Below are 25,794 nucleotides of genomic sequence, written 5' to 3'. Positions count from 1 at the left end.
CACATGATTGTGACGGGGAAGATTGCATAAGTCATAACCTTGTTACTGCTACATGTGAGAATGACTCAATATACAGCCGGGTGGAAACTCGATAGAAGGGAAATGGCTGAACCCATTCCTGATTCCCCTCCCCCCAATAAAATTTAGCCACTTCCAAACTAATTCCCATTTCTCTTAGGGCTATCACTCAAAGAAATCCTAGCCATATATATATATATATATATATATATATATATATATATATATATGCTTTCGTAGATTTTCACGGGTACAGGAATGCAGGTTTTGGTGTCCTCGGGTGTCTTCCCGTGTAAAAGTTGGGGTGTCTAGGCGACGTTTCGACGAGGTCTCACTCGTCATCTTCATGTTACTGGAACAGAGCAGGATCTCAGTATTTGAGTTCCTATAAATACTGTTGAGGGGGTGTGGTGTATAGCCTCCAATGTTCTGGGCAGAGAGGAAGTTCCCAGGCTAGTGTGCCTTTTCTTCTTTTGTTCCTTAATTACTTGAGGGATATCTTGAGTGATTTCTTGAGTGATATCCTGAGTACCACTTAGGTGGGTCATTAGGTGTGGATTAGTTGCTAAAGTCTTTGTGTCTTGACCTCTTGAACTTTGTGAAGAGTTTTTCTGAGAAGATGGCTGTACTGCACTTAGTTGTGCTCTGGCTTGGCTTCGTGTATAGGGGCGAGCTGTGGTTTTGTGGCCTGTGTCAGCCAGATCTGTGTAGGGATTGCTTGAACAAGCGTGACGACACATCCCGCTTGCCAGACATCTGGAAATTAGCCCTCCCCACAAAAACTGACACCAGATCCAGAGGCACACAGAACGCTATCACCAATCAACCACACCAGACCCAAACCCAGACCCTCTCCACAGATAAATTACAGACACCATCCAGTAGCCAAACCATGGTGGCACCTCCGGATGCTGCACCCCCCTGCAATCCCTACACAGATCTGGCTGACACAGGCCACAAAACCACAGCTCGCCCCTATACACGAAGCCAAGCCAGAGCACAACTAAGTGCAGTACAGCCATCTTCTCAGAAAAACTCTTCACAAAGTTCAAGAGGTCAAGACACAAAGACTTTAGCAACTAATCCACACCTAATGACCCACCTAAGTGGTACTCAGGATATCACTCAAGAAATCACTCAAGATATCCCTCAAGTAATTAAGGAACAAAAGAAGAAAAGGCACACTAGCCTGGGAACTTCCTCTCTGCCCAGAACATTGGAGGCTATACACCACACCCCCTCAACAGTATTTATAGGAACTCAAATACTGAGATCCTGCTCTGTTCCAGTAACAAGAAGCCGAAAGCACCAGCCTGAAGATGACGAGTGAGACCTCGTCGAAACGTCGCCTAGACACCCCAACTTTTACACGGGAAGACACCCGAGGACACCAAAACCTGCATATATATATACACACACACACACACACACACACACACACACACACAGTGGTACCTCGGGTTACATACGCTTCAGGTTACAGACTCCGCTAACCCAGAAATATTACCTCAGGTTAAGAACTTTGCTTCAGGATGAGAACAGAAATCGTGCTCCAGTGGCGTGGAAGCAGCAGGAGGCCCCATTAGCTAAAGTGGTGCTTCAGGTTAAGAACAGTTTCAGGTTAAGAACGGACCTCCAGAACGAATTAAGTACTTAACCTGAGGTACCACTGTGTGTGTGTGTGTGTGTGTGTGTGTGTATGAGAAAACAATTATTCTGTAGCAAAAAAGCACTCTCACTTTCTTTGTAAATAAGGTGCAAAGGTGGCCTGGTTCACACTTTACACAAGGTCAGACTGTGAACAAGCAAACACACAATTCTGGGGACAGAATTGCAGGTGCTTTGCTCCTGACTCATTCCAGCACCTACCATGCTGCTTTGTAATCTAGCGGCAGTTACAGACTTGGCTTCCTGGTGTATATGGCTATGCATGATACATGTGATCAAATGACAGTCAACTCTCATTATTCCACCCCGCTCCCCACTGAAGACTTTGTAACATGAAAAGAAAAAGAGGAAGTTAATGTCGTCATGCAAAATTCATAGCAAATACAGTCAAACCTCGGCTGCCGAACAGCTCTATTTTCAAACAATTCGGCTCCCGAACACTGAAAACCCGGAAGTAAATGCTCCAGTTTAACGTTTTTCGGAAGCCGAACGTCTGATGCGATTGCAACCAATCGGAAGCCGTGATTCAGTTGTCCAACATTTTGGAAGCTTCCAGAACGGATTACGTTTGACACCCGAGGTTTGACTGTAGTTTTATCACCTGTTCTTATTCATCATTAACCTCACACACATTTCAGAAGTGTGGCTGAGTTGGTTTATTTAAAAAGAATTCAAAAAGTATCCAGGAAAACAAGTTCAGGCTTGAATCCCAAACAAGTCCCTTTTGAAATCAAATGGACTTCAAAATAAACATGAATCAGGACAGGACTCAGAATAATTCCATGCTGCAAGGAAAAAGCACCCCTACTTGATGAATGGTAGCTATTTATTCAACACTCTGCAATTGAGGATTCTAATTAGCTTCTCCTAGCCAACAGCTTTTTAACGCATTGCCAATTGTGAAGAAAAATTAACCAGTCTCTGATTAATAGGGAGCAGAATCACCCTGTTCTCTCCTGGATAGAAACAACCTCAGCCATGAGTTTATGACTATTGCCCCTGTAACAAGAATGTTTTTGCAGCACAGCCCCCCCACGCCTCCGATTACCATAAATGAGCAGTAGGTGAAGGAACAGGCCAATGATCTGCGCTGATATGGTAATTGCTAGGGAGAGAAAGAGCCACCAAGGCCCCGCTAGGCATAGCTGACTAATATGCAGCTTAAGCTGTTTAATATTTATGAGATAAATATGAGGTTATCAGTTGGGCAGCTCCGTTCTAAGAGGCCGCTTAAATTTAGCAATGTAACTGAAGTTTTGCACCACTGCAGCTAAAATGGCATCCTCCTCTTGCCAGCTAGGCTGCCTGTTGCCTGTCAGAATCAGTCACGTTTCACCGAAATCCCCCAAATTACCAGGAATATGATGCACTGCACAGTGTCTCAAAAATTGGCACGGAAACATTCAGCAAGCCTTTGGGACCACCCCCCTGTCTCTGTTTCTGTCTCTGCTGGGTAGGTGTTCACAGGCTAATAAATTCCTGTTAGTACCAGAAATTGGGTCAAGTACTATAGCCATGCAAGAGAACGGACAGACTCTAAGCACTGGTGCTTGATTCCTATAAGCCAATAAAATGGCCCAATGCAGTAACTTGTGGAAACATGCTATAATAATTATATTCTTTAATGCACATATTAGGCTTGGCCTTGGTTTCTTTAATAGAATTCTCCAAATCCACACTAGAGGAGACAGTCCTACCTCTGAACTACTACATCCCACACTTTTGCCTTTGCCTGGAAAGGTGTTTACAAAAAAGAAAGAAAGACATACAGTGGTACCTTGGTTCTCAAACTTAATCCGTTCTGGAAGTCGGTTCCAAAACCAAAGTGTTCCAAAACCAAGGCGTGCTTTCCCATAGAAAGTAATGCAAAATGGATTAATCTGTTCCAGACTTTTAAAAACAACCCCTAAAACAGCCATTTAACATGACTTTTATTATCTAACAAGACCACTGATCCATAAAATGAAATCAATAAATAATGTGCAGTCACACATTCAATCAATCAGTAGCTGAACTGGGTTCCACACAGTCACAAAAAACAAAAACAGATCTCAAAATCAATAGCAAAAACAGACAGACCTCAGCACAGAAGTGTGGTACTCAAAATGGAAGTGTGGCACTCAAATGAGAAGCATAACACTCAAAACGGAGCACGTTTGACTTCCAAAAAGAGTTTGCAAACCAGAACGCTTACTTCTGGGTTTGCAGTGTTTGGGTTTCAAGTTGTTTGAGTACCAAGGCATTTGAGAACCAAGGTATACCACTGCAGATGCAGTCATACATGCTAAGGTACTAATGGTAGCAAAGTGCTGAGGAACTGATAGAACTGATAGAACTAACATTCTTCTTCTCCAAATGACCACAGCACAACACAGCATGGAACACATACAGAATTTGCTTCTTGTACATATAGATCACCAATATTTTTAAAAATTCCTCCAGAATTTGGAGCATGGCACTTGGCTCAATCTCATGCAATAGGACAGGAACCAAACATGTTCCAAACCAGCCTTTGCCAACTTGGAAGGCTGGAATCCAAAATATCTGGAAGGCACTAGATTTGGTGAAGGCTGTTTTAAACTGAGATGAGTTTTAAACAATGCGGGAGCATTTCCAGATAATCACACCATAGCATACTTAACCTAAAGGTTTGTTAAGTCACAATGAATAATCAGCAGGATTACTGAAGTACAGAAAGTGCAATACTATACATCTGAAAGCTAGTGTGAAAAATGCGTCTCCACTTTCTAACACTACTTCAAGGTATTCATTGTTAAATTTATGCTAGGATATACTTTATAGCACTCATGGGTGTGATTTAGTGAGACAAAAACAATTGATTTTATGATTTAGTGAGACAAAAAAATGTTTCATTTCATAAACATTCATTGCATTGATTCTTATCAAATAAACACCACTTATCACATAAGATAAATACAAAACAGATGGACCATCAGCAACTGTAATTTCTGGCACACCAAAACTGATTAGCATGACATCAAATAAAAGCATGCCCTTCAGGCAGGTTGGTTTTATAGATATTTGGGGAATGTTATTTATATTAAATGGCAACATGAGCTTCGAAGTATATTTGTAATAGGGGAATTTGATAATGTGGCATGTTGCCCGCTTTCCTAGATCTTATTTATTACTAACATGTAACAATGCCTTGAATTTGATATTGTTTTTACAAGACTAACATTATTGATTATGCCCCTATTCCACTGAAGGAATTAGATAAATCTGACGAACTGGAGCTGTGAAGCAGCAGCAGGTCGGGGCAGGGAGCGAACATGGTACAGTTTCCTTTTTAATCTGCTTGATGGGAGACAAGATGCAAGAAAGCAAAGGTTCATCTAGGCAACAGCTCCCAGTCCTTCTGATCTGGCACCACGGCACACAACAAAGAGTGTGGGAACAGAAAAGTACCTTGTCCCCAGAGAAGCCATGCTATTAGTATGGAGAGAGCCAAACAGCTAGTCCTGCTGCAGTCTTTATTAACAATGGTGATCATCAGCAACCATTATGGACTGAAGCATCCTGAATATTTACCCTGTGGGAGATCAGTAAGTGCTGAAGCTGCTCTTGATCCTCAACATGAGGTCTCCCTGGATGAGCCCTTAGTAGTATTACTGAAGTACTCTTGTCTGCCATTACAATGGCTACATTAGCATGAATGCAAATCTGTTTCTCAACAGCGAGCCACCCAATTTGTGCAATGCCATGGTCTATTACACACCCAATCTGCATTGTAGATGGGTGCAGTGGTAGTGGGGGTGTGTGTTTTTGTCTCATGTTGAGGTGCTGTTGACAATGAATAGGCATATGCCACTTTTTCCTTCGTTCAAGCCAGTTGCATTCTATTTTGAAATCTTTCACCCTCCAACAGTGTTGATTCTACCACAGTACAGATGGGGAAACGTGTGCCCATCCAGGCATTGTTGAATAGCTCCCACCATCCCTCATTGTTGGCCATGGTCACTGGGGCTGATGGAAGTTGCTGTTAGCTGGGAGGCTAATCACTGCTTGCTCTGTCCAGGCTCTGTCCAGGCTAACAGACTTGCTCTGTCCAGGCTCCAAATTCTGTTCAAAGAACTGGAAGTGGGAGTCATTTCAAGAAAAGGGGTGCAGAATTTCACACATACAGGAAGGAGGGTTTTTCTTCTTTCTGAACATTACTGCCAGGAAGAATTCTGGATTGTTGACAGAGCTAGAAAAATATTTCAAAATCTGAGGTGAGGTAATACCCAATGAGCAGCACTGGGAGTGGCAATTTCAAGAGTGATAGTTGAAACCTGACCACAGAACCACACTGCGTTCTATTAAAAGCAAAAACCCATCTATTTATTTAACAGAATTTGTAGACTGTTTAATTCTAAAATGGAACATCTTTAAAGCAGTTTAAATAAAAGAGTGTGAATAGTTACGAAATTACAGATAAAATCAACAAATCAACACACACACACACACAATTATCAAAAACATTAGTAATGCCACTAATATTAAAGTAATTTGAAAGCAACTATGCATAAAATTGCATGTCTGGGTAGACTTGACAAAAGTTGTCAAGTAGGCACATCTGAGTCAAAGGTGATCCTTCAAGTAAACTGGTCTCAAGCTGTTGAGGTTTTTATATACCAATAACAACACTTTGAACCTGGACCAGTAACAGGTCAGCACCCAGTTCAGATCTCTGAGCAGAGGTGGAATATGTTGACAGAATCTGACTCTCGTCAGCAATTGTGCTGCAGCATTCTGCACTAGCTACAGTTTCCAGCTCAACCGCATGGGAAGCCCCACATAGAATGCAATGCAGTACTGTACAGTGGTACCACAGGTTACATACGCTTCAGGTTACAGACTCCGCTAACCCAGAAATAGTGCTTCAGGTTAAGAACTTTGCTTCAGGATAAGAACAGAAATCGTGCTCCAGCAGCGTGGCGGCAGCAGGAGGCCCCATTAGCTAAAGTGGTGCTTCAGGTCAACAAGAGTTTCAGGTTAAGCATGGACCTCTGGAACGAGTTAAGTACTTAACCTGAGGTACCAATGTAATCCATTCTTGAAGTTATCAATGCCTGATATAATGCAATCAAGCTATCCCAGACCAGTAACAGTCACAACTGCTGCTACAGCTGAAGCCGACACATTATTTCACTAATGTGCCACAGTACAGAAGCGTCTTTTAAAAAAGGAAGTGGTTCTCTACTAAGTATCTCGGTGACTCAAGTTTCTGACTGTTAATGAGTAAACAGGTTTAAATCTTTGAACAATTCGTAACGGGAAAAACTAAAGGTCATTTTAAATTTTGACAGAAAGCCTGAAAAAAAACAGAGGAGGGAATACTTTTTCAAAATGAATAGGGATGGTGCATATCAGACTGCTTTTATTTAAACAAAAGGGTATGAAAAAAGTAGTAATAATAATACAGCCACAGCAAGGAAGATGCTTCTAACAGAGGCAGAAAAGATGACTCTTTTCCACATTAACTTTTATCCCATAAGGGTGGGGAATACCTGGCCTGCTAGCCTAAAGATGTACAGCATGGGTCCTATTTAGCCCGTGAGGCCATTTCTCTGCCTGCCCCACACCCTGATGTCATATGTGATATTAGAATTGGGGAAGCTAGGGACATGGCCTGTTAGTACACAGGTGTCAACCTTGAAGTGTGCTCCAAATTGTGCATTGGCAAGGAAGGCTTCCTGTCCTGCTAATGACTGACACGGAGCTGGGATTGGCTGAACAACTGGGGAACAGGACAATACAGCTGACCCCTGCCCAAAGTGGGGCCCCCTGCCCAAAGGTACAGAGGCTATGTCTATAGACTCTTTTTCTTCTTTGGCGATCACTCGTAGCCGAGTAAGATTGTCTTCCATAAACACGGTTTTAACAATGAGTCCGTAAGTGACTGTGGAGGCCAATTCTGGATCCACACATCTTTCCACAGTGGGACATTGGTTCCCGGGTGGGAAGTGATCATGGTGTGGATTTGCCAAGCGTGCCTTCCTCCTAGCACGTTTCTCCCTTGCGTCCTGAGTTTGAGTGTCTTCAAAGCCCATGACACCTTTGGTAAAGGCTGTTCTCCAACTGGAGCGCTCACAGGCCAGTGTTTCCCAGTTGTCAGTATTTATACTACATTTTTTTAGATTTGCCTTAAGACAGTCTTTAAACCTCTTTTGTTGACCACCAGCATTATGCTTTCCATTTTTAAGTTCGAAATAGAGTAGATGCTTTTGAAGACGATCATCAGGCATCCGCACAACATGACCAGTCCAACAAAATTGATGTTGAAGAATCATTGCTTTGACAATGGTGATCTTTGCTTCTTCCGGTACACTGATATTAGTTCGCCTGTCTTCTCAAGTGATGTGTAAGATTTTTCAGAGACACCGTTGATGGAATCTTTCAAGGAGTTGGAGATGGCGGTTATAAGTGGTCCATGTTTCACAAGCATATTGTAAGGTTGGTAGTACTATAGCTTTGTAAACAAGCATTTTGGTTTCCCTGTGAATGTCCCAGTCCTCAAACACTCTGCACTTCAATCGGGAGAAAGCCGCACTTGCAGAGCTCTTCTCCTTTAATAGGCAGATTCACAGCGCAGGTGAATGATTATTAATACACAGTTTTATACTACAAATACAATTAATTGACACGGCCAAAGTTATGACCTATAGTTGTGAAGTGTTAAGGAGAAGGGAAAAAAGGGCTGCTCCCCTCTCCTTCTACCCTACATGGACTTTGTCTCCATGTAAAAGGGGGGGGGCGGGGAATCCAAAAGGAAACTTTGTACAACATTGCATTTGAAATGTGTTGCAATAATTTATTTGAACCCCAAAGCACATGGATGAAGCTGCTGGTCATGCAGTAACTGCCTGAACCTCATATTCCGCCTACACACATTTAATTTATTATAGCAAGTGACATAAAAGAAAACCTTAGCCGATTTAAGATGAACAGACCAACACAAAGTGTAAGATATCCAGTTATCCAGCTTAGTAATGCTGCAAACTTATAAACACTTACAAAGGACTAAGACCCACTGAACACAATGGGACTTATTTCTAAGTAAACATGCAGAGGATTGTGCTGAATAGCAACAACTTTTAAAAGGGAGGCAGGGGGCTTAATTTAACTCCATGATTTAACTGCCACGATTTACCAAAGAGATTCATCCAATTTATTTTTTAAAAATCATAAAAGTTCTTGCATAGAATGAAATGGAAAGGGATGTGGCTTAACAAAAAAAATTATTAAAATGCCTAGTGTTCAATAAACATAAAGCAAAGACTATCTGAATGGCCTTGCAGTAAATAACCCTTGGCTATATTCCCCACACATTAATAAGAATACAAACTATGAAACTTTTTAATGGGTACACAATTATTGATAATGCTCCATAACAGATATACAGGAAGCCTCATTATCAAATATTGATTTTTCTTCCTTAGCTGTTCTTTAAGCACCAATAAATTAGCAAAACTATTCAATTCATTTGCAAATATCACCTGTGCTGAGGAGGTAACTACATGTCATGTGTTTTGCAGCTCCAAAGCCTTTTTTTTTTTAAGGAAAGCAGCTGGCAAACTGAAAAGGAGAAAAAGGGAACAGAAAAAGGGTTAACCACCACTCCCCCTTAGTGCTTATCCACTCAAAATTACTGGCACCAAAGCTGTTTTCTTTTCAGATTACTCTATTATACCAGTTTACACATAACATGCAGTTAGCTCCTGATATTGCAGCTGTAGCTGCTTTGCCCCAGCAGGAACAGCACAGCAAAATTATTAATTAGCTTTACATGGGATTAACTGAGCAAAAAAAACCCCTAAATCTTGTGATTCAGGAGGTCTGCACATGACTGATAAGAGAGGCATGGGAGAGAATATTCAGCAGTTTCTGCACTGAAATTTTGCCATATTCAATTATCTTAAAGGAACAGTTGTCTATAGTCTGGAGGGTATTCTAATTCAGAGCAGCGCAGCATACAATTGCAGCACAAAGCACCTCTGCAGTCAGTGCTGTAAAACAACAGGCTTGCCCCAACATCTGTTTTAACGTTTCTGTGTGCTTCCTGTTCGATAGGAATGGGGGAAGGACTGAAGGAACACCTTCGGTTAAGTTTAATTAGCAATACTTATATTTAAAATGAATCATAGCTGTATAAATAATTAAAAGAACAGTTCAGGTGGGAAACAATCACTCAGGAAGACAATGCATAGCAGTTTTTTCATAATCAGAAATCATGTAAGGCAGAAATAGCCTCCCAACATTGAGGACTACAATTCCCATGACCCCTGACCACTGCCAGGTTGACTGATGGGGCTGATGGTAGTTGGAGTCCTAGCTGGAGTCCTGAGCATTTGGAAGGCAACTTATTTGCTATTCCTTTATCCCTGCTCTCGCCCTCCATGTGTTCATAGGCTGCTGTAGTAACTCTCTTGCCATCTAAATGGTGTGCAAGTAAATGCCTATCCACTGTTTTCACTTATAGCTAATAACCTAGTAGTAGTAGTAGTAGTATTTAAATCTATATACTGCCCTTCATTCTAAACTCACAGGGTAGTTTACAGTATAAAGTTGTTTTAAAATACACTGCTTACTCTAGAGCACTCCCCCCCACAATTCTAACCTATGGCAAATTTTGGTTTACCTCTTGTCTGTGTAATTTAATCAAAGTGGATGCAGATTAAGGGGTTGCCCCTTTAGGATTGCAGAGCTATGTGTTCAAAGCAATGTCCTTCCATTTGCCACTTCCCAGAGTTTGCTTCTAGCCCAAAGACTAAAGAAGGCAAAACAAAAATAAAAAAAGGTTTCTCCTTCTAAGATGTTTATCCTCTCCCTTTGAAGTAAAAGTTCACATTGTCATTGTTTAACCATTAAAAAGTTATTCCTCTCTCTTTGATTGGTAGACAGGATCCTCCCACACCCCTCCTGCGGCTTACTGGATCAACGGTTAGTTAACTGCTCTCATCAGTTCTCCCTGCAGGGAGCCTCAAATCCTCACCGGTGCACTAAACAGTGCACAGGCTTATCTTGAAATGCAGCCTTTATTCCCTGAGATCTGACAAAAGGAAGGGGAGGGAGGGCAATGGCAGCTGGGGGGAAATCTTGCTGGGGCACCTGCTTTACAGGTCCCAGGTTCAACCCAAAGCATCTCCCATTAAAAAAGACTGGGTAGAAGGGGATAGTATCCTAGAAAACTACACAATGCCAGGCGAGACAGACCAATAGAGTGACCTGGTCTGAGGCAACTTCCTATGTAAAAGTTCTTGGCGAAACTGACATATAAATTGCAAGATAAGGACAACTGTGAATTTAAAGAAGAATGGAAACTTTTTACAAATTACTTTAAAAACAAAACAAATTGGACTCCATGGCAGATTTTGAATAAACATACACAAATTTATTGATTGTTAACATAATAGACAGATGATTTAAGGATCTTGATAATTTGATAATATGCAGAGAATAATATGTGTTGAAAAACCAGAGAGAGGAACTGAGGGAAGTCTCGGGGGGGGGGGAGGGAGGGAGGGTTCCTTTTTAGGGAGGGGGGGGGAAATGGGGTGTGTGAAAAGATGATATGTTTTGATAATTTGTTATGTTGAAATTCTCAATAAAAACTATTTTTTAAAAAACTTCCTATGTGAAAGTTCACATCACTTGTGATGAGACACCCATGGACTGGTGAAAAATAAAACAAAATTGCTGATTATAACCAAATACACCACCCCTTATAAAACATGTCACAAAGAGATCTCTAGGACAGAAGATTCTCTCCACCTTAATATAAATGTTAATATATACTATATTATTGTTGGACTTGAGAGATTCTTCAGAGGTAAGTCTGCTTTCAAGTGTAACCAACTTGTTCTCTTGCTTGGTCATGGGGCTACAGAAATAATGCCAAGCAATGTACAGTCCTTAGCAACCATTTTGGAACAGCTATTGCTAATGTATTCAGAACACGGAAAGATCTGGGTGCTTGGCTGATCATATGATGACTCTAAAAAATTGCAATGCTTTTCCATAGCATGACCTGTCAGTAGACCTCAGTGGTGATTTGTCTAAACTAGCATGACAGATTGAACTGGTGAGATTCTTATATTTCTGAGAAATTTCCTTCAAGAGAAAACTGAAGTCAGAAAAAAAAGTTTAATTGGTTAAGCAATATGAGGCTCCTCAAAAATGTCCATCGGTTGTCATTGGGAGAACAGGAATAAGACTCTATGTTTAGTTCACAGAAATTAGAAAATATTTTACCTGACACTAGGGAGGCAAGAACCGACTCAACCTCAGTCAAAGTTCTATCACTGGGTTGCGGGGGGAAGCAAGGCGGTGGCAGGAAAAGTATGCTAACTAGAAATGGTAAGAATTTTTTAAAAAATCCAATCTGTTAAAGTCACTCTCAAATGACTATTCCCCATCCTATGCTGTGATCCACATGAACCTGCCATTTCACATTGTTGTACGAAAGATCAAAAATCCAAATATCTGAAATGTTGGTACATATTGTGTAGGAAATCATCCAGTACAGATTATAAGAACTGCACTGTTTTCCAATATGCATACATGTAGTTCTGGTTAACTTGTAAGGACACAAGTTTCATGAGTGGAAGTTACCGTAGTTCTGTAACTTCCCTGCCTCATCAAAACATTCGGGGAATGCAATCACCTGCCCTTAAATCCTGGACTTGAATGTAACATAAGAAGAGCCTGCCTGGATCAGAACAAATGCCTATTTAGCCCAGCATAAGATTTCCCACCGTTTCTAAACAGATGCCTAGGGGAAGCCCGCAAGCAGGACGTGAAGGCAATAACAGCCAACTCTAGCTATTGTTTCCCGTCAGTTAGCAAGCCGCCTCTGACCTTGGACAGCTACAGAGGCAGATTTAGGGCAGTGCAACCAGTTTCTCCCCATACAGGGCGCCAAGCCAAGGTGGGGCCTTCCTGCTTCATTCCCAAAGCCTAGTAGTAACCACTTGCAAAGGGATGGAGGAGTGAGGGTTCTGACAGGGTCCTATATAGCCCGCCCTCCTCCTACCCAAAGCTTAGTTGGCCCCTTCCCAGGAGGTGGGAGGGCTCTAGGACCTTGCCCAAGCCTTCATGCCTCCTTCCTTAAAGCCTGGCACCGCGTTTACCAGCTTTGGGAAGGCAGTTGTTGGCTGGGAGTGGGCATCAAATTTGGGCCTTGCACAAGGTACCCTATTACCAAGGTCTGCCCCTGACAGCTATCATGATAGCCTTATCTTCCATGAATTTCCTTAATCCTTTAAAGAAGGATTAAGCCATCTCCTGAAAGAAAACACACACAGCAAAGATCCCCTTGAGCAACTTATCTTTAGAGTGCACTAATGTAGTAAAAATCCGTAAGTGCAGCTATTGCTGCAATTAATTATGAATTTATTACCTGCCCTCCACCCTACATTCCCAGCGCAGGTTAAAACACAATGTTAAAAACAGTTTTTAAAAAAACTCTAAAACTTATACTCACGAAAATGGGTGGGTCCTAGAAATATAAATGAGGGCCAGTTTAAAGATTGCACTTCCATGCCAAGGAAAAGTCATCTGTTGATTTCTGCACTTATTAAAGGTACAGAGGCTATGTCTATAGAATATGGGCAAGCGAAGGTGGCGCAATTTGTTTTTAGTTGTATTTTCATATTGTGGTTGTATTTTCAGATTTGTGGTCATGTGCACTGGGAAATGAGATTTTACAATGAAGGAGACCCATCAATGGGGCATATGACACACATACACAGGCTCTTCCATTGAACTATGGCCTTCTCCTAAGGATTGTAAGGCTATATTGTGTATTGTATACACAAATAATGTATATTGAAGCACCACACAATGCTATGATTTTTGATCTGAAGAGCCTTTCACTGACCCACGAAAACAATTGTGATAAAAATTTGTTGAAAGTGTCTGTTTGCTAAACAAATCATTGGACAACGGTCAGGATCAGGTGTTGTGATTTAAGGAATGTAAGGGATCAAATAGCTAAGCCAGCATACCAACCCCAAACCCAATCTTTACTAGGCAATAAATACAAATTAAAAGCACATCCCCCCAAAAAAAGGTAAAAGGAACAGGACAGTATTAAATTTTACTGCTCTGCCAAGAGAAAATGAAAGCAAGTGGATTTGTCAATTACATTGCAAATGCTGATTACAGAATATGAAAGGCCTGCTTAAATCGAATAATGAATGTAATAGAATAAAAAGCTAAAAAGAAGCAATTCACACTAGAATAAGGACATTACTGATATTATTCATAAGTAATGAAATTATTTCCCCCTAAATAATCATTCCTTATGATAAGAAGCTCCTTCTACAAATTGATGCAACAAAGTATTTTTGCTTAATGCTGTCATAGGTTGAGAGTGAAGTCAATGCTAAAGTCATAACATTTTGAAATGTGGCCCATTTTATCTTTATTAATGGAAATTAACCTGACACGGTATATGCTTAGCAGCAGAGGAAAGACAATCCAATTTACAACATACCGTAGTTACATGCTTTTTTTAAAACTCAATAACTGTTCTGTATATTAATGATTATATTTCTTAGCTGAACTAGAATATGGCCTTGTCTGTATACAATGCAATATTCAGACAATCAAGGTCAAACAAGTTGTCTCCTTTTGTTTTCTACATATTTATATTTTTTTTATATAGTTATTGCACCATTTCCATATCTTTTCAAGTCTGCTGTTCTGTCAGAAACACACACACACAAACCGGAAATACGTTCTGCCAAGCAAGACTCTTTGTTCCCCTAACGATAACCCACCTTTTAAATTTTTGTTGAGTTTTGCATGCAACTGAAATATCAAAAACCACTGGTGCATATCAAGATTTACATGTGAAAATGGAACTTTTCATCTTATGGAAAAGGGTGTTGTTTTTAATTTTATTTTTGCCTGGAAGCACAGGAAAACACAGAAAAGCACAAAGGCTAAATTAGAAATGATATTATTATTATTAAAATATGTTTCCCATCCTTTACCTGTAGATCTCAGGGCAGTTCCCAACAGAAGACTACATGATAAAAAGCACAAAATATATAATAAAAACAAGAACAAAACAAACCACTAACCACCCCCTGGATCACCACTATCATCCTGTGGGTTTGTTTGAGGCAACAATAAGCCTTCCTAGAATCAGGTTCTTGGGGTAACTTGCAACAAAAAATGAATTTTAAATGCATACAATAAAACACACGATAATGTAAAAGCAACATCAAACCAGTTTGCAGTTCTGAAGCCTGATGAGGCTTTGTGCAAGACAGAGACAGAGAGCCTTCCCCTAATACCAGATTTCCTTGTTCAAAATGCATCAAGACATGAGAAGTCCCATGGTTTATTATTCTAGTTATTAGTGTGTTGACCTAAAAGGGAAGGCTCAAGCTCACATGCCCACTGAGCCACGAAGTTCACTGGGTGGCCTCGGGCCAGTCTCTATCTGTCAGACCAACAGACCTCACAATGTTGTTGTGAAAATAAAATGTGGGGGGGGCAGGGAGGCTCTGTACATGACCCTGAGCTCTTTGGGGAGGAAGAGTGGACTAAAAATGCAATGAACAAATAAATAAACAAATACTGCTTGACACAAGTAGCTCTGTTCATGGGTATAATAGTTTTTGAGAGTGCAGTTCTCAACATACTTTCCTGCATGCAGACATGCACAGGACTGCAGTGTAAGAAAGGTAACATTTAACACTGTAAACCTTGTAAGTTTAATAAGAAAGGAGTGCACTGAATATACATCAGTTCTACTTTCAACAAAGCAGTGAGTCTGAATTACCCCAAAGGCGCACTCTTCCATTGTTTCTCGGGACAGATGAATGCCAACACACAAAAATTAAGTTAGGTTCACATATCTTAAGTCCTAAAAAATCCCCCACCTCATTCCTTTTTCTAAAGGTGAAAAGGGTGTGGGGTTGTTTAAACCGGTTCCTCTGTTCCAATTCTAATAAGGAAGGAGGAACTGAAAAACACATAATTCTCCAGAAAAGTAAAATAAGGAAGGCATCCTCGTACAAGCACCAGGTAGGCAATTATTTAATTGTATTTTGAACATCAATTTTCATCTCAGTATGCAAAGCAGCAACAACATTTATCTGGAATGCATGGAATATTGATCCTGGGCTTCCTGCACTTCTGGTCCAAGGCTATGGTACACGGTCAGGACTAGAACTAGAGGGGAAAGTTGCGGTGAGAGACAAGCAGGCATCTCTAGTCTGAGACAGTTCTTAGGAGCCATAAAGGTAAGGCTTAGATTGAGGCATGTGCACATCACATCTGGCCTGCAAAATGGAAGCTAGCTATTTTGGACAAACTTCAGTATATATTCCCAGCAAGTGTGGTGAAACTTCTGCCTATTTGTCCTTAGTGTACACGTTCTATAACACGTTCTCAATGCCTGATGGCTGCTCAGCTCTGAAAGCCTCCGGATGCAAGTGCAGTTTTGAGAAAAATACAGAATCCAGCTTCTTTCTTTTCTGCTCCAGGATAATGTTCAACGCCGACAAAGCAGGAAATAAGCAATCAAGGTTTTGTAATATCTTTACTCAATTGTACTGAGGTCACAAGTGTTGCTTATGCTTTTCCATTCTAAATCCAATACAATCCACGCCTTGTGGAAAAGGAGTATGAAAATATTTTTCTTTGGAGTTAGCAATCTTATAGAAAAATACCAAGGTGCTAAAAGCCAGGTACTAAGTTCTGCAAATTTGTGTCTCTCTCACACACAGTACATGACTGGTGAACTGACCGAGTCCAGCTTCGTGGGTCAGTGACAAGCCACATGCTTTGCTTGCAGAAGGTCTTAAATTCAATCGCTAGCACCTCCACTTTTTTAACAGAAGGAGGAGGACAATGTTTGCTAGATGGACAGTCTTTCTATATTCCTATGACTTTCAGATACCAGTCCAGGAAACTTCTATGCAGATGTGCCCCATAGCTGAATGGTTTTTCCAGGTCTTCAATTCAGGTAGTTCCAATTGTGTACTTTTGCAAAAGGTGGGGAAACATTGTTTGTTCCCTAGATGCTCTGCATGAACTTCATCAGTGTGGTACAATTGGCTTAACTGGTTGTTATTACAATATACATATGATCTGTGAACAGTTATACATATAAGGTAGTTGTGTGTGTGTGTGTTTGTGTGTACTGTGTTTCTATATGTGTAGCATGTGTTTTATAAACCATCAAGAGGTTTTACAATCAAGCAGCATATACATTTTCTTAGATAGACAGATAGCTACATAGATAATGGGAACAGGGTAGAGTAGAAGTAGTTGTTCTCTTGAATACAATGTTTCTGTGGTGATCTGAAATAAGAGAATAACTCTTATGCCCTCATAGGAAAAGGGGTAGTCCCTTTTTTATTTTTATGTCCAAATACATAAATAAGTATATAAACCACATGTCTGAAATAGTACAGGAGAGCAATCCTGTAGCCATTTTGACTCTTTCAGTGACCTCAAATATTCTCTGCAGTGAGGAAGGAAATGGGAAAAGCCTCCCCATTGTCTCTTTGCTCACAAATCCTGTCTTAAGGGTGTACTTGTGCATGAATAGGATGAGTCTGTGACCTGGATTTAGGAACTATTTAGCATCTCAAAAGGAATTGCCAGGCTGCCCAGGTAAGGCAATCAAGTGACCATTACAGTGGTACCTCAGGTTACAGACGCTTCAGGTTATGCGATTTCGGGTTGCGCACCGCGCTGAACCCGGAAGTACCGAAATGGGTTACTTCTGGATTTCAGTGTTCGTGCATGCACAGAAGCACTAAATCGTGCTTTGTGCATAAGCACCGAATTGCGACCCACGCCCATGCAAACGCAGTAGGTTGCGAACGCTGTGAGTTGCGAACGTGCCTCCCGCACGGATAACATTTGCAACCCGAGGTTCCACTGTATCAGTATCGTGCCAGACAGGATTTCTGTTGTAGACCGCCCCCTGTGATGTATTTCTGCTGTAGCTCGCCTCCTTCTGTGATGTAGGTATGATGTTTTGGGGGGTGGTCTTGAGCTACAGGGTGGGCAATTTCAAAAGTCGATATAAGGACTTGCACACCATTGTTCTGGGTCCCTCCTGCCTCCTATGTGTGGTTGTGAGCACCTTGTTGCAACAGTTAATAAAGATCTGGGTTACTAGCTGCCTTGCTTCTCAAGAGTCTCTGGATGGCCTCCGTTATTTTCTCCTTCCGATAGGGACTCTATATGGGCTCTTCGATACCCCATAAGGGAAAAGGAGCAGTATCTTATAACACTTTATAATAAGAAAACTCTGCTTGTTTTTTTACACAGCTTTTTTTTTTAAAAAAAAAAACTTTAGGTGTGGTAAGTCAACACTGTGGTTCTTCCCCCTGTGTTGCAAGAAGGTTTGCTATTCCGGCCTCTACCAGCGATTGCAAATTTCTGTGGCAGGAAGTTTTGCAGAGCTGGCAAAACCACTGTAGAGAACTGAGAATGCTGAGAGGGGTAGAGAAACGAGCATACAAAATCTTTACAAACCAGCCACAGAAGAGAGGTTGTTATGAGGAAACTGAGCCGCCTTTTCAACCCTTCTTCACCTATATACCCAAACAACTTTCAAATTAGATTCTTAAGCAGAACTCAATTTTTAAAATCAGAGACACTTAGCGATGCTGACTGAAAGCCAGTTATCAGAGTTTGCAGGAGGTGGGAGGAAAAATGAGGGGTAAAGAAAAACTGTCTCTGTACACTTGAGGAAAAACACTCAAGACATGTCCAGAAATCTATTTGTTTAAAATATGTTACACAGCCTGTGCCAAGCCTCAAAAGGTGACCTGCACTAAGGCCCTTCCAAATCAATGAAAATCCACCCAACCACACAATGCCATAAAGGAAAATAGCACCCACATACTGTTACTGATATTATTGATATTCTCAGGACACGGTACCTATAACACACAGATAAAAAGTAATTTCTATCCTACAATAAATTTTCTTTAGTGGGCCTAGGGAAAGGAGCGGACTTTTTAAAGACTGTCATTGCTTTTGGTGTGTATTTTTCACATATATTCATTTTTTTAAAAAAAAAATAGCATAATAGTTGTTCAGTGAATGGTCTAGAATGATCCTGGAAAATGCTCGTTTTCATCTCCAGCCAAGGATGAGGGAGAGAAAAACACCCTCGGAGCATTACGTTGTATATGAACCCCTGTTCCCAAAAAAGAAAGGTGGAAACCCACAGGGGGCTGGAGACAGCCATGAACTCTTTCTGACTTTTAATTTCCTGCTCCTCCTCACTCAAATCCATTTTTTCTGGTGAAGGAAAGAGCCTCTCTGTCTGTTAGGTCCAGCTGCCTTTAGGGCCATGGTTTCCAACGGGGGGGGGGGATTGATTTTTAAGGGGGGCAATTCGAGAATGAGTTATTAACAGTTAATGGCCTTTTAGGCTTCCTCCATGTAAATTGGAGTTCACCTTTTGAATAATAAGAATTATATGTCACAGTAAAAGGTAAAGGTAAGGGGACCCCTGACCATTAGGTCCAGTCGTGGACGACTCTGGGGTTGCGGTTCTCATCTTGCTTTATTGGCCGAGGGAGCTGGCTCATGTGGCCAGCATGACTAGCGAACTAGAGCAGCGCACAGAAACGCCGTTTACCTTCCCGCTGGAGCGGTACCTATTTATCCGCTTGCACTTTGATGTGCTTTCGAACTGCTAGGTTGGCAGGAGCAGGGACTGAGCAACGGGAGCTCACCCCGTTGCGGGGATTCGAACTGCCAACCTTCTGATCGGCAAGTTCTAGGCTCTGTAGTTTAACCCACAGCGCTACCCACATCCCCATGTCACAGTAGTAGTAGTAATAATAATAATTTTATTTGTTTGTTTGTTTATACATACATACATACATACCCTGCCCATCAGGCTGGGTATCCCCAGCCACTCTGGATTGCTTCCAACAAAATATTTACAATACAATACAGTGGTACCTCGGGCGGGTTAAGTACTTAATTCGTTCCGGAGGTCCGTTGTTAACCTGAAACTGTTCTTAACCTGAAGCACCACTTTAACTAATGGGGCCTCCCACTGCCACCACGCTGCCAGAGCACAATTTCTGTTCTCATCCTGAAGCAAAGTTATTAACCCGAGGTACTATTTCTGGGTTAGCGGAGTCTGTAACCTGAAGCGTCTGTAACACGAGGTACCACTGTACAATAAAACGGGGGGGGGGGGGGAGAGAGAGAATCAGGATTTTAGAGGTGCTTAGGTGGGTCATGGCCAAAAACTGGTTGGGAACCACTGCTTTAGGGACAAGTGTTCTCAGCTTTGCCCTTGACCCCACGACTAATAACATTCATGTCCCCTCTCCTAATAAGGGGCTCACCCCCCCCTAAACCCAACCCAACCCACTCTGCTGCGATAGGAGGGAGGGGAAATGCAGTTCCAGCCTATGCACCCCACATTAGCCCAGCAAGACCCCCGAGGCTTACCTTGGCTGCTGGCCTTGGCCTGCCCGTGGTCCAGGCGAGGCGAGAAAGGTCAAGGAAGCGCGCAGGGCCCACACGGGTGACTCACGCAGGCAAGGCAAGCAGGCAACCCGTGGGGCGAGCCCGCCTCTGCTCAGCTCCCGCGAGCTCCTCTCCGGCGAAGGAAGTGGCTCCCGGGCGGCCCGGTGGGCGCTGTTGGGCCTCTCACAAGCACGAGGCTGAGAGGAAGGGCTGGGCTCCGAGGTGAAGGGAAATTTCCCCGGGCGACTCGTGAAACGAAAGGAGGGGAAGGGAGCCTTCTCTAAATTTAAAGAAGAAGGGAGGGAAGGAGGAACCTTCTCAGGAAGCAAGCAGCAGTCGCCCTTGAAAACAAAAACCACTACTGTTAAGACTCGACCGTGTTTTATTCTTGCTCGCTTCCTGGATGTCAGACACTCAAAAGGGCTCACGGGTGCATGTGGATTGTGAGGGGGAAGCACCATACATTCCTCCTGGGTGAAAAGTAACCTTCGCCCAAATAACTCCATGCCTGGCTGCTTGTAACTTGTGGCCCAATTTTGTTTTCGCTCTCCCTGTTTTGTTTGAATTCTGCCTGCCCTCCTCATGAACGGATTGCTGAAAGAGGCAAGCATAGGGGGTGGGGGTCTGGAAGATGTCTTAAGCATCATTTTAGCTGTTTTCAGATGTTTGCACAGGATCTATACACACAACCCATTTTTAGCATAAACCCAGTATTTAGGTTTAACTTCTATCCTGCACACCCCCAAAATTAAACATCTGAGTGGGAATATAGATGTATATTCCAGTGCACATTGATGTACTGTAAGTTCATTCAAGTTGCAACTCTTATTTACACTACAGCCAGCTCCACTGCGAGACTAAACATTCCATTAATTTTTAGAAGGCAACCGGTCAATTTACAATCTATAGTTGAGGGAGAAGAACCAGAAACCATATATTGGGGGGGGGGGTTATGTGCAGGCAGGGGAGTTAGTTATTCTTGCATCACCTGCTCTGTGATGCAAATACCCAGTGATGCAAATAAGTGATGCAAATACCCAGTTTCCATCTGCAAAATGCTGGAGGGAATGTTACTTTCCACTCGCAATGCATCATGTGTCTCTAGTCTTCCATCTCCATGTCTCTCCCTCTATCACATGCTTCCTCAACCTCGGCCCTCCAGATGTTTTGAGACTACAATTCCCATCATCCCTAACCACTGGTCCTGCTAGCTAGGGATCATGGGAGTTGTAGGCCAAAAACATCTGGAGGGCTGAGGTTGAGGAAGCCTGCTCTATCGTATACAGTCACACACACACCTCTGCCTGCCAGAAGCATAAGCAGTGTTTGACCTATGGGGAAAACTACCCCAATTTTTTTTCTTCTTTAGCATTTTTAATATCTCAGATGTGTTCCAGTAACATTAACATAAATCTGGAGGGATTTTTTGTTCTCTAAAGGGGATTCCCCATGCATGTGGATGTGGGGAACTTACAAACTCTTACATTTCAAAGTGGGTGTTGTTTCTTACACATGTAGTGTATTAGGTTGCAACTGTGAGGTGACCCCGGCCATGGATTATTTGTGAACACAGGCATGGGCTGGTAGTGGCCCACTTTAAATGTAATGCCACCCTCTGCACAGATAAGTTTCCTTTTACATTCAGCTCTGCTTTTTAATCCAGTGAAGAAGGCAATAGCAGATTTATAAAAAGAGAGGTGCTGGGCTGAGCTTAAGCTTGCCTGGAAACTGCGTTTTCTAACATGGAAGTATTGAAAAAATTCCAGATGAAAACAATGAGTTGCTGTTACACAGTGGGAAGGGGAAATAGACCCTAAGCATATTCAAAGGAACTTCCTCTTAACATCACATGGCTCAAATTAAACTCTGCCAACTGGCTTTCATTCATCCAAACTTAGCACAAAAACTTTCGGGGGCTTGCCTCTGGAAATCAAGGTATGCAAAAGATCTGGAAAAAGGTATGCAAAAGATCGGGGGCTTGCCTCTGGAAATCAAGGTATGCAACTGATACATGATTACAACTGATACATGATTTTGGTCAGGTGGCGGGATTTAAGCTAAATAAACAAAAAACGAAGGTGTTGGGGAAAAACATGACAGACACAGAGTCAGAACAGTTTCAGAGAGAAACAGAATTATCATTGGTGAAAAAGGTAAAGTACCTAGGGGTAAACATAACAGCAAAAAAACTGAGTCTATTTAAGGACAATTATGAAAAATGCTGGTCTGAAATTAAGAGAGACTTGGATAGCTGGGCAAAATTGAAGCTTTCTTTGGTGGGCCGAATTGCTGCTATTAAGATGAATGTATTGCCAAAAATGTTGTTTCTGTTTCAAACATTGCAAATTGTGGACAAAACGGAGTGTTTCCGGAGGTGGCAGAGAGATATTTTCAAATTTGTCTGGCAGGGCAAAAAGCCCAGAATTAAGTTTAAGATATTAACAGATGCGAAAGAAAGAGGGGGCTTTGCCCTGCCAGACTTAAGGTTGTACTATGAAGCCGCAGCTTTCTGCTGGCTAAAAGACTGGCTACTTCTCGAAGACACTGACGTGTTGGATCTGGAAGGTTATAACAATGCTTTTGGTTGGCATGCATACTTATGGTATGATAAGGTTAAGATCAATAAGGCCTTTAGGAACCATATTGTCAGAAAAGCAGTGTTTAATGTCTGGACAAAATATAAAGACTTATTGGAAAATAAAACTCCAAGGTGGCTCTCACCTTTGGAAGCTAAGGCCCGAAAAAGACCCAATATGGAAGCCTATTGGCCAAAATATTGGGAACTGCTAGAAAAAGATGGAGATAATTGGAAATTGCAGAGTATGGAGAAAATGAAGGATAAAGTGCGAGACTGGTTACACTACGCTCAGATTAAAGAAATTTTTAAAAGTGACAAAAAGTTAGGGTTCCAGGTGGAGAAATCGAAGTTGGAAACAGAATTGTTAGAACCTAAGACTAAGGTACTTTCAAGAATGTATAACTTGCTGTTGAAATGGAATACACAAGACGAAATGGTTAAGTCGGCTATGATAAAATGGGCACAGGATATTGGGCATAACATTATGTTTGAAGACTGGGAAAGGTTGTGGACCACTGGGCTGAACTTTACTGCATGTAATGCTTTGAAGGAAAATGTAATGAAAATGATATACAGATGGTACATGACCCCAGTTAAACTTGCCAAAATATACCATTTGTCTGATAATAAATGTTGGAAATGTAAAGAAAATGAAGGAACATTCTTTCACCTCTGGTGGACCTGCCCTAAAGTGAAGGTCTTCTGGGAAATGATATATAATGAGTTGAAAAAGGTATTTAAGTATACCTTCACTAAGAAACCAGAGGCCTTTCTTCTGGGTATTGTCGACCAGAAGGTGTTAAAGAAGGATAGAACATTCTTCATGTATGCAACAACAGCAGCAAGGATACTTCTCGCTAAGAACTGGAAAACTCAAGATCTACCCACACTGGAAGAATGGCAGATGCAACTGATGGACTATATGCAATTGGCGGAGATGACTGGCAGAATTCGAGACCTGGGAGAAGAAAGGATCGAAGAAGATTGGAAGAAATTCAAGATTTATCTACAGAAATATTGTGATTTAGTGGAATATTAAGAAGGATGCTTGGTTATAAATAATTGGCCATCACTAAATTGGATTAGAATTTGATGATAAGAGAGATTAAGAGAAATAAAATTTGTAGGAGAACTATTATATTGTATTTAAATAAGTGGTTATAAAATTGAAAATAAGATGATAATTTGCTTGATAAAAATTCATTAATGATGTAAGTGGGAGCGGGAGACGCGAGGAAGTCTAAAGATGTTATGAAATCTTGTAAAAACAAAGTAATGCTGTTTATTATTTCTGTATTTCTTTTATTAAAAACTCCAATAAATATTTATTAAAAAAAAAAGATCTTTGATCAACTCCTAAGGTGCTTCCAGACTGAGGTTTATTGTGGAATTGGTACTGCTCATGTACCCAAATATTTCACACTGTCCACATGATTTCATGACTGTCCACTGTCCACCTATACTTTTTGTTACACTTAATCCAGATTTCCTCTTACCATGGAAAATCCATTAACTAAAAATAACTTGTTACACATTCATAGTCACTGCAGCTGTGGAAGCTCATTGGCACATTTTTTGGTGTGGGTGTGTGTTTGTGTGTACTCATATGTGTGATGATGTTTCAGTGAGTGGTCCCTATCATTGCACTCCTACTTTCGCTTGCTCCCCACTCCCCTAGCACAACCTAGCCATTTTGTTTCCAGCTGCTCAAACAATGCAAGTGTGCCTTTTTGCACAGATTGCTACATGCTGAAGGTCCATTTTTGAACAGCCCAGTTCAGAGGAATTAAGCAGCAAGAGTAAGGATAGCATACCAGACACCAGAGTAGGCATGCCTAGACACACAATATCAACTCGACCTCAACTCGCTGATAGTTAGAAAGACAAAGGCCAGAGTGGAGAAGCTGGAAGCAAGAAGTAGGCTGGGAAGCCAGGGAGTCAGAGCCATGCCTGATTTCTACTTGAATCCAAGGTTGTAGCTATGGGAGAAGCAAGATCATCTTGGGGTGTTAATGCTGTGAACTCCTCCATCATAGGCTCCGGTTGTATATCTGTGTAAATAAACCATTTACCATAAGGACACTACAGTCTCTGCTGTACCTCATTCCGAGTAAGCAACTGGAACCCCTGGAATTTTTGCACCGCTCAGAGCTTGGAGTGGCGGGAAACAATATCATCATAGGAGGTTAGGGGGGAGAAAATTGGGGATAGAAAAAATGGCTAGGTAACGATGGGGTAACAATATTTCATTCTTTTGCTTAGTGTATGTGCAGAGATTTTGCTTCAACGTCATGAGGATAGGTTCTTTATTTGTCTGTTTGTTTTTGACATCAATGTCTCACACCAAATGTAACCGACCTGTAGAAAGGAGTCTTGGAATTGAAATCAGAGACGTTGTATGTACCCTTACTATTCATGAAAATATTTCAATACAAACATATTTTTAAAAACAACAACACCAGTAGCATCAGATGACTTATTTTTTCAAATCAGATCAAAGTTGGTCTGAGGGAAGATGCATCACAAGGCAGTATTTCACAGGAGAGATGTGATTTGTGGCTAGCATCACATGTGCAGAGGTAGGAGCACAATGGGTGCAGGGAAAATGGGAGTTTTGTATACAGCCTGCTTTTAAACTGTGATGCAAATGGAAAGCACCAATAAAGGAACACCACCTGCAAAAGTGGAACAAAGTCACAATGGCTGTTAGCAAATTACTTAACTCGGATTAATTGGATTGAACAAACAAATAAATGTTAATACATCTTCTGGGGGTGTTATAAAAAAGGCACATGGGGAAGTAAAGCTGAGACATATACCACTGGGACAAACTTATTCAAAATGCTTTATTGTCCTCTTTTAGAAAAATAGTCCCCTTGCCAGTTTACTATTATTTCTCTTTCCAGAGGCCAAACCAAACAATCTCCCAGCTGAACTATCTGATTAGAAAAATATATCTAGAAGAGAAGGAGAATAACTGCTTTTTGGCTCATTCCCAAAAGCATCTGGAGTATTTGCAGTGAATGATATGCAATTATTGCCAGGACTTT

The 25,794-nt window shown here is 41.5% G+C and overlaps 1 protein-coding gene across 1 annotated transcript in view; it reads right to left on the bottom strand.

Moving 5' to 3' along the window:
• APBB1IP (amyloid beta precursor protein binding family B member 1 interacting protein) overlaps window positions 1-20,412 on the bottom strand; it is a 52,178-nt gene extending 31,766 nt beyond the window's left edge. The window contains exon 1 of the mRNA XM_081882357.1: window positions 20,149-20,412. The gene's annotated coding sequence lies outside the window, so the exon portion shown is untranslated. The remainder of the gene's footprint in view (window positions 1-20,148) is intronic.
• Window positions 20,413-25,794: the final 5,382 nt, after the last annotated feature.

Source organism: Podarcis melisellensis (genome assembly GCF_964234715.1).
Source record: "Podarcis melisellensis genome assembly, chromosome: 12".
Taxonomy (NCBI): domain Eukaryota; kingdom Metazoa; phylum Chordata; class Lepidosauria; order Squamata; family Lacertidae; genus Podarcis; species Podarcis melisellensis.
Note: the sequence above shows the minus strand (reverse complement) of the source record. Positions and strands in the feature narration are given on the sequence as shown.